Below are 7527 nucleotides of genomic sequence, written 5' to 3' on the forward strand. Positions count from 1 at the left end.
AATTGCACAACTGTCTGACTAAAGCAAGCCAAATTTGGAACTGACCAGCTGGCTACCTCTCCCAAAGCTGGGATTTCAGAGAGCACCTTCTCACTGGTTTGGGGGGTCCCTTTTATGGGGAAGGGTTAGGGTTGATAGAAAAGAACTGCCAAGATAATTGGCTGTCCCTGCCTGGACAGAAGAGTGGAGGACTTAGGGCTCGAGGCTGCCTGTGAGGTGAATAAATGCCATGCAGAACAGCTGCCAGGACAGTTGGTTTTTAGGAAGGAGGCAATAAGCATACTGAAAGACTACACCATATGGAAGGGGAGTCACCGAGGTATCTGGGAAGACATCTTCATAAGGCAAAAGGGCAGTCATTATCACAGGTTCGGGAGTTCAGAGTAGGGCAAAGGGTGGGTTTACATCATGGGGTTACATATTCATTGGTTGAAAAGCATAAATTGCCAGAGGCTTAGAAAACAAACATATTCTTATAGGATATGAAAACATAACAGTTATGACAATGTAGCTTCTTACATTAGGCTTAAAGATCAGAAACGTATTCTTGTACGGTATGGAGACTTAGTAACAGTGACAGTATGGGTCTGTAACAACAATGGCCTCTCTTTTGGTTCCACACCATATGAGGTCAGTATGTTTAGGTAAATTGTTAGGATAGAAGCCTATGAAGAAACAAAAATACCACCACTTGTGGTCAGTGTCTACTTATTAAATAAGTATATCATGGTCATCCTTAAGCATTTATTAATATTTATTCATCTGTTTATTTTTGAGATAGGGTCTCACTTTGTAGCTCTACCTGGCCTGGAACTCATGCAGACCAGGCTGGGCTCCAACTCATAAACGCCTGCCTGTATCTACCTCTGTCTCCTTTGCTGGGATTAGATGCATATGCTACCACACTCATGAAAGCAAGCATCACCAACATTCCACGTTTCTTGTATAATAGTTACTTCAGGTTTAGGGTTTTCTTTTTTTTTACCATTAATTTATTCATATTATATTCCAATTGCAGTCCCCCTCTTCCCAGTGCCCCCTTCTACATTCCCTCCCCCCAGTCTCCACCATCCCCTTAGGGTTTTCTAATGACTTTTGCTGTAGCTGGACCTTCTGATAAACTTGTTCAGTGCTAGGAAACCTGGCACATCTTAAAGCAAAAAGGTATGAATGAGTTCACTGAGCTGTGGAATAATATAAAAAAGATGCAGGTGCTCCCACACACTTTGAAACACTTCTTCTCATGAGAGATGCCACTTAGAAAGCAGACAATAGGAAACTAAATTGAGCTATTCAGCTGCCTCAAAAGATGGATGGTGGCGGGTCTGTTTCCCTTTACCATACACCACAGCTTCTGTTATTCAGGGTCTCTATGGGTTATATTCCTCAATAGCGAATGGCTACTTCTCCTGGTACTGTGGCTTCATCATGTTCCATATGAACTAGCTTCTGTACTGTTCAATAACATCTCCACCAGGCTCTCACTCTGAGCCATCTGAATCATACCTAAGCCAGACATCACATAGCTGGACACCATGCAGATGTCTGTAGGCATAATGTTTTTATGCACTGTGTAAAGGTTATCTCTGTGTGTGTGTTTTAAGTGTAAAGCACATGTACTAAGTGTGCTTGCAGGAAGTATAAATGAAAAACGAAGAGATATAAAACTTTAAAACACAAAAGGGAACTGGAGAGATGGCTCAGAGAATTAAGAGCACTAGTTGGTCTTATACAGAAGAGCAGAGATAGATTCTCAGCACCCACATTGGGCAACTCACCACCACTCTGGGAAGGAATCTGATTCCCTATTCTGGCTTCTTGGGTATCACGTGCACATATACATACATGCGTACATACATACATGCATAAATCTTTAAAAATTAAAATTTAAAAACTAGGAAAGGACCCAAGTGGCCACCCCAGCCACAGCAGCCTCCAGAAAGACACCTGCCTGGGATGGAAGAAAGGCACCTGCCATGGGTGCTACAATGGATGAATGTGTGATAGAAAGATGGGAAGAATGGAGAATCCAGTGGAGATGCAGAAGAGAAAGTGAAGCCTAGAAGTTCATACAATGTGGAGAAAGGTGTAACTAGAGACACACAGCAGCAAGGAACAGACAGATAGGAGGAGGTTCTGACCCTAGGGCTGCCACCAAGGGCTGTATCTGAGTCTCTGATGCTGCTGCAACTGGTATCTGTGTCAATGTCTGTTACCACCAAAGGCCAAGTGGATGTCTGTGGTCTGGGCTGCTGCTGGACACCATGTAGATGTCTGTAGGCATAATGATTTTATGCACTGTGTAAAGGTTATCCTTTGTTTTATTTTTTATTTAACTTTATTATTTATTTGTTTGCTTGTTTGTTTGTTTATACTTATTCACTTTACATCCTGCTCACTGCCCCCTTCTGGTCACCCCCTCCAACAATCCTTCCACCATTTCCCTCCCCTTTTCCTGTGAGTGGGTGGAGTCCCCTGGATATCCCCCTAGCCCTGGCATTTCAAGTCTCTGCAAGGCTAGGCACTTCCTCTCCCTTTGAGGCCAGACAAGGCATCCCAGTTAGAGGATCGTATCCCACATATAGGCAGCAGCTTTTGGAATAGCCCCTGCTCTAGTTGTTTGGGACCCACATGTAAGACCAAGGTGCATAACTGGTACATTATGTGTGGGGAAGCCTAGGTCCAGCCCATGTATGTTCTTTGGTTGGTGGTTCAGACTCTGAGAACCCCAAGAGTCCAGGTCAGTTGACTCTATTGGTCTTCTTGTGGCGGTCTTATTCCTTAGAGGCTGAAATCCTTCCTCTTGTTCTTCTGTAAGAGTCCCCAAGCTCCATCCACTGTTTGGCTGTGGGTGTCTGTATCTGTCTGAGTCAGCTGTTGGGTGGGTCCTCTTAAAGGACAACTTGTTCCTGTCTGCAAACATAACAAAGTATCATTAATAGTGACAGGGATGGGTGCTCGCCCATGGAAGGGTCTCAAGTTGGGCCTGTTATTGGTTGGCCATTCATTCAGTCTGTGTTCCATCCCCTGTGCCTGTATTTCTCGTAGACAGGATAAATTTGGGGTTAAAAGCTTTGTAGGTGTGTTGGTGCCTCTATTGCTCTACTGGGGTTTCTGCCTGGCTATAAGAGGTGGCCTCTTCAGGTTCTATATCCCCAATATAGTTGGTCACAGCTAAGGTCACCTCCATTGGTTCTTGGGTGCTTCCTTTATCTGAGGTCTCTGTCTCGTCCTGGAAATGCCCTATCCTTGTGTTACTGAAAAGCTGATTTCTTGTATTCATATTTTGTTGCAATCTAGACGTAACTTTGTTTTATTTATTTATTTATTTATTTATGGTTTTTTTTTTTCCAGACAAGGTTTCTCTGTGTAGCCCTGGCTGTCCTGTGTTATGTTTATTCTTAAATGCTCCTTTCTTAAGCTTTTATAAACATTGTCGTTTGTTCATTCTCTGCCTTAGCAATAAAAGCCAAAGAGCCAATTCAGAGCTTTAGGGAGAATAAGGTGAGACTTCCAATTCTAGGAAGGGGAAGAGGGAGCCACAAGGAGAGGTTGAGGCAGCATGAGGAGAACAGAGCTGGTTCAAGAAGGATGAAAAATGCAAATAATTTGAGAATATTGTCTGGGAGGAAGCCTGACTAGCGTGAAGGTATAGAATGGCATAATAATTGTTCAGTATTTGGCTCCTGTCTGCAAAAATAACGAAGTATCATTAATAGTGACAGGGATTAGTGCTTGCCCATGGGATGGGTCTCAAGTTGGGCATTTTAATAAATCTTAGTCTTTCTATATGGTTATTGAGGAATAAGCTGGTTAAGGAATAACTGCTGCCATATTAATTTTATGAGTCTATATTAATATAATAATAAATCAACAGATGTCTGAGATCTGAGCTCCCTCGGGGACATATTCATCTGAGTGACCAGTGCTGCCACCTGAGGCCATGGGGACATCGGGGCCCTTGCTGCTGCTGAGGGTCATGCCTTAGGTCTGTAATCCTATGGCAGCTGGGGTTTATGTTGATGTCCCAGGTCTGCGTTACCACCAAACTTGAGGCAGATGTCCTTGGTGTGGACTGCCACTTGAGGCACAGTGCTGAGCTGGTCCACCCCCTTGCCAGGCCATCACACTTGGGAAAGCTGGCCCTGCCCCTCACCTGGGCTTATTACGATCTCTTGCTTATTTTTCAAGTTTCCTGTCACACCAGATTTATTGGAGAACATTGCTTTCTCTTTTAAGTGCAAATTACCTTGGATTTTTCCAGACAATTTTGTATTTATCTTCAATGGTCAAGACTTCCAGAATTTTTCCTAAAGTGAAGATTCAGAAGGCACAAATTATTACATTACAGAAAACCCATATATTTTCTCTGCATTCATAGCATAAAGTGATCATTCCTGAAATATTCACTAAAATGTTGTTTTTTCCATGTTTCAAATCACTGGGCATCACAGAGAACCTTTGCAAATGATTAACTATGAAGATACTAGGCAACTCATTCTCACCTGTAAAAGTCAAGTTTCTGAAGGTTCCCTGAATCACTTCTCTATAGAATTTCTTACGGGGAGGATCCAGCACAGCTCACTCTTTCAGGGTGAAGTTCATAGGCACTAAATCTACTGACTCCTAAAATATCCCACATACATTTCTAAGAGGAAGGGTAAGAATCACACTAGAGACCTAGATTTGCTCCATTAGCAGTTGATAAAGGGCTGGAGGTATGGCTCAGTGCTGAAGAAGTTGCTTGGTATGTGCAAATGGGTTTGATCTCTAACAGAGTGGGAGGGGCATGGAGAGATGTCCTGCTGGTTAGAAATGCTTGTTCCACAATCATAATGACTGATCACAGTACCCATGTAAAGGGCTCATTGGGTTTCTCTTTGGATTATTTTTATTCATAGATATATGTATGTATATGTATACATGAGTACAGGTTCCCAGGGAGTCCAGAAGATAATATTAGATCCCCCGGAACTAGAGTTACATACAGGTAGTTTTAGGCCATCCAATTTGAGTCTGGGAAGCACATTCAGGGCCTCTGCAAAAGCAGTAAGTACTCTTAACCAGTGAATTAGTTTTCCAGCCCCAACAAAGTTTTTTTCAAAACATACATTGGAAAACAGATAGCCTTAAAAAAAAACCAGTGTTGAGATAATTCAATAGGTACATGTAGAAAAATAAGTTATGCTTATCTCTCTCAATCTGCATAAAAATTAACTCAAAATGCATCAGAAACTTTAATAATATAAGACCAGAAATTCTGAAACTCCAATAGCAAAACGTAGGCAAAGTCCTTCTAGATATAGGTCCAATCAACCACTTTATCTTTTTTTAAGATTTATTTTTATTATTCTAAGTTGTGTGTTTATGTCTGTTTGTGGGTGTCTTGTTAGGGTTTTATTGCTGTGAAGAAGAGACACTATGACCAAGGCAACTCTTATAAAGAAAAATATTTAATTGGGGCTGGTTTGCAGTTTCAGAGGTTTAGTCCATTATCATCATGTCAGGGAAGCAAGGCAGCATCCAGGCAGACATGGTGCTGTAGAAGGAGGTGAGAGTTCTATATCTTGATCCTAAGGCAGCCAGGAGGAATGTGTTTCACACTGCGTGTAGCTTAAGCATTTAAGACTTCGAAGCCCCAATTCCACAGTGACACACTTTTTCTAACAAGACCATACCTCTTCCAATAAGGCTACCCCTCCTAGTAATGCCACTCCCTGTGGCCAAGTATTCAAACACATGAGTCTATGGGGACCATACCTATTCAAACCACCACAGTGGGCAAGTGCACATGTGCCAGGAAAGGACAGAAATGAGTTACAGATAGTTATGAGTGGGTACTGGGAAAGAACAGTACAGGCACTTAACCACTGAGCTATTTCTCTAGCCCAACCAAGGATTTTCTAAATAGGATTTCAACAGTATGGGAGATAATGTCCAAATTTGACAAAGGGAATTCATGAAATTAAAAAGTGTCTGTATAGCAAAGGAAACAATAAGCAATTTAGAGAGGCAGGATGCAGAATGGGAAGAAATCTGTCTGTTATAGTTCTGATAAGAATTATTAACTGGGATCTATTAAGAATGCTAATAACCACTGGGCAGTGGCGGTTCACACCTTTAATCCCAGCACTTGGGAGGCAGAGACAGGCTGATTTCTGAGTTCGAGGCCAGCCTGATCTACAGAGTGAGTTCTAGGACACCCAAGGCTATACAGAGAAACCCTGTCTCAAAAAACCAAAAACCAAAAACCAAAAAAAAAAAAGAAAAAAAAAAAGAAAAGAAAAGAAAGAGGAAAAAAAAGAATGCTAATAACCAGGACAAAACACTATTTCATGACCACTGCACTCATGAACACTCAGCAACTGTGGTTACCTGCACAAGATCAAGCCAGTTGACTTTCTAACATGTATGGGGGAGGGGCACATGAGGCTCATCCACCTCTAGGAGTTATTGTAAGTGGAGGGCTAGTACAGAAAGATGAGTCAGTTATTTTTCAAGAGTGTAACCTCTGGTAGGTTGGCCATACTCTCTCCAGTGAATGGCCCCACACCCATGCACTTCTGAGCAGCATTAATTGACCTCAGTGTTTTGGTTTGATTTTGTAATGAGAATAGAAAAAGGTCTTTTAGACATGTAAAAATAGCTTAATCAAATAGCTACACCCAAGACTGAATCTGATAAGCAAAACTCAGTGACATCACTCATTCAAAATAACCAGACACAATCTAAGACCCAGTGATGCCCACTGGACATTATATAAGCAAAGACTAAGAACAGTGCTTGGCTCTGCACAGCTGGGGAGATGGCACCTTAATCTGTCCTGGAGCTGGAGAGTCTCTCCCAGGATCCTGACCCTCAAATCGTAATTTCTGTTAGAAACTGGACCTGGCCTTCAGGTAAGATTTGTTCCATAGGTGAGCAGCCATGGGGAGATAGACTTAGGACTGTAGTTAGGAATTTAGTGAAAATTGTATGATGACTCTCAGCATAATAAAATATAACATTTGTTACACTTACTACGCATATCTATCTCTCTTCTTGCTTGTGACAGTTCTGCTTTTGAGAAAGAATCTCACTTTGTAGCCCTGGCTGACCTGGAACTTACTATGTAGATCAGGCTCTCAGAGATCTTTCTATTTCTCTATGTAGGCTATGAGCTCTCAGATTTTTTTGTTTTGTTTTGTTTTTTTTTGTTTGTTTGTTTTTTGTTTTTTGTTTTTTGTTTTTTTTTTTTTGATTTGGTTTTTTGAGACAGGGTTTCTCTGTATAGCCCTGGCTGTCCTGGAACTCACTTTGTAGACCAGGCTGGCCTCAAACTCAGAAATCCGCCTGCCTCTGCCTCCCAAGTGCTGGGACTAAAGGCGTGCGCCACCACGTTCGGCTCTCGAGTGCGCCACCACATCCGGCTTTCACAGATCTTTCTATTTCTCCTTTTTGAACGCTGAGATTAAAGGCATGCATCGCCCCACTTGGGTCACTGGATTCAGTTTTAAAAAAGAGAAAGAACCAGGGATGCAGGAATGG

General features: G+C 42.0%; 1 long non-coding RNA gene across 1 annotated transcript; it reads right to left on the minus strand.

Annotated features, from left to right (window-relative positions):
• Nucleotides 1–241: 241 nt before the first annotated feature.
• Nucleotides 242–7151, minus strand: Gm41572. Its single transcript, XR_876756.3, has 2 exons — nucleotides 4250–7151; nucleotides 242–2913 (listed from the first exon to the last, which is right to left on the minus strand). It is a non-coding gene; the product is annotated as a predicted gene, 41572 (long non-coding RNA).
• Nucleotides 7152–7527: the final 376 nt, after the last annotated feature.

The sequence above is a fragment of the Mus musculus genome, chromosome 17, assembly GCF_000001635.26.
Source record: "Mus musculus strain C57BL/6J chromosome 17, GRCm38.p6 C57BL/6J".
Taxonomy (NCBI): domain Eukaryota; kingdom Metazoa; phylum Chordata; class Mammalia; order Rodentia; family Muridae; genus Mus; species Mus musculus.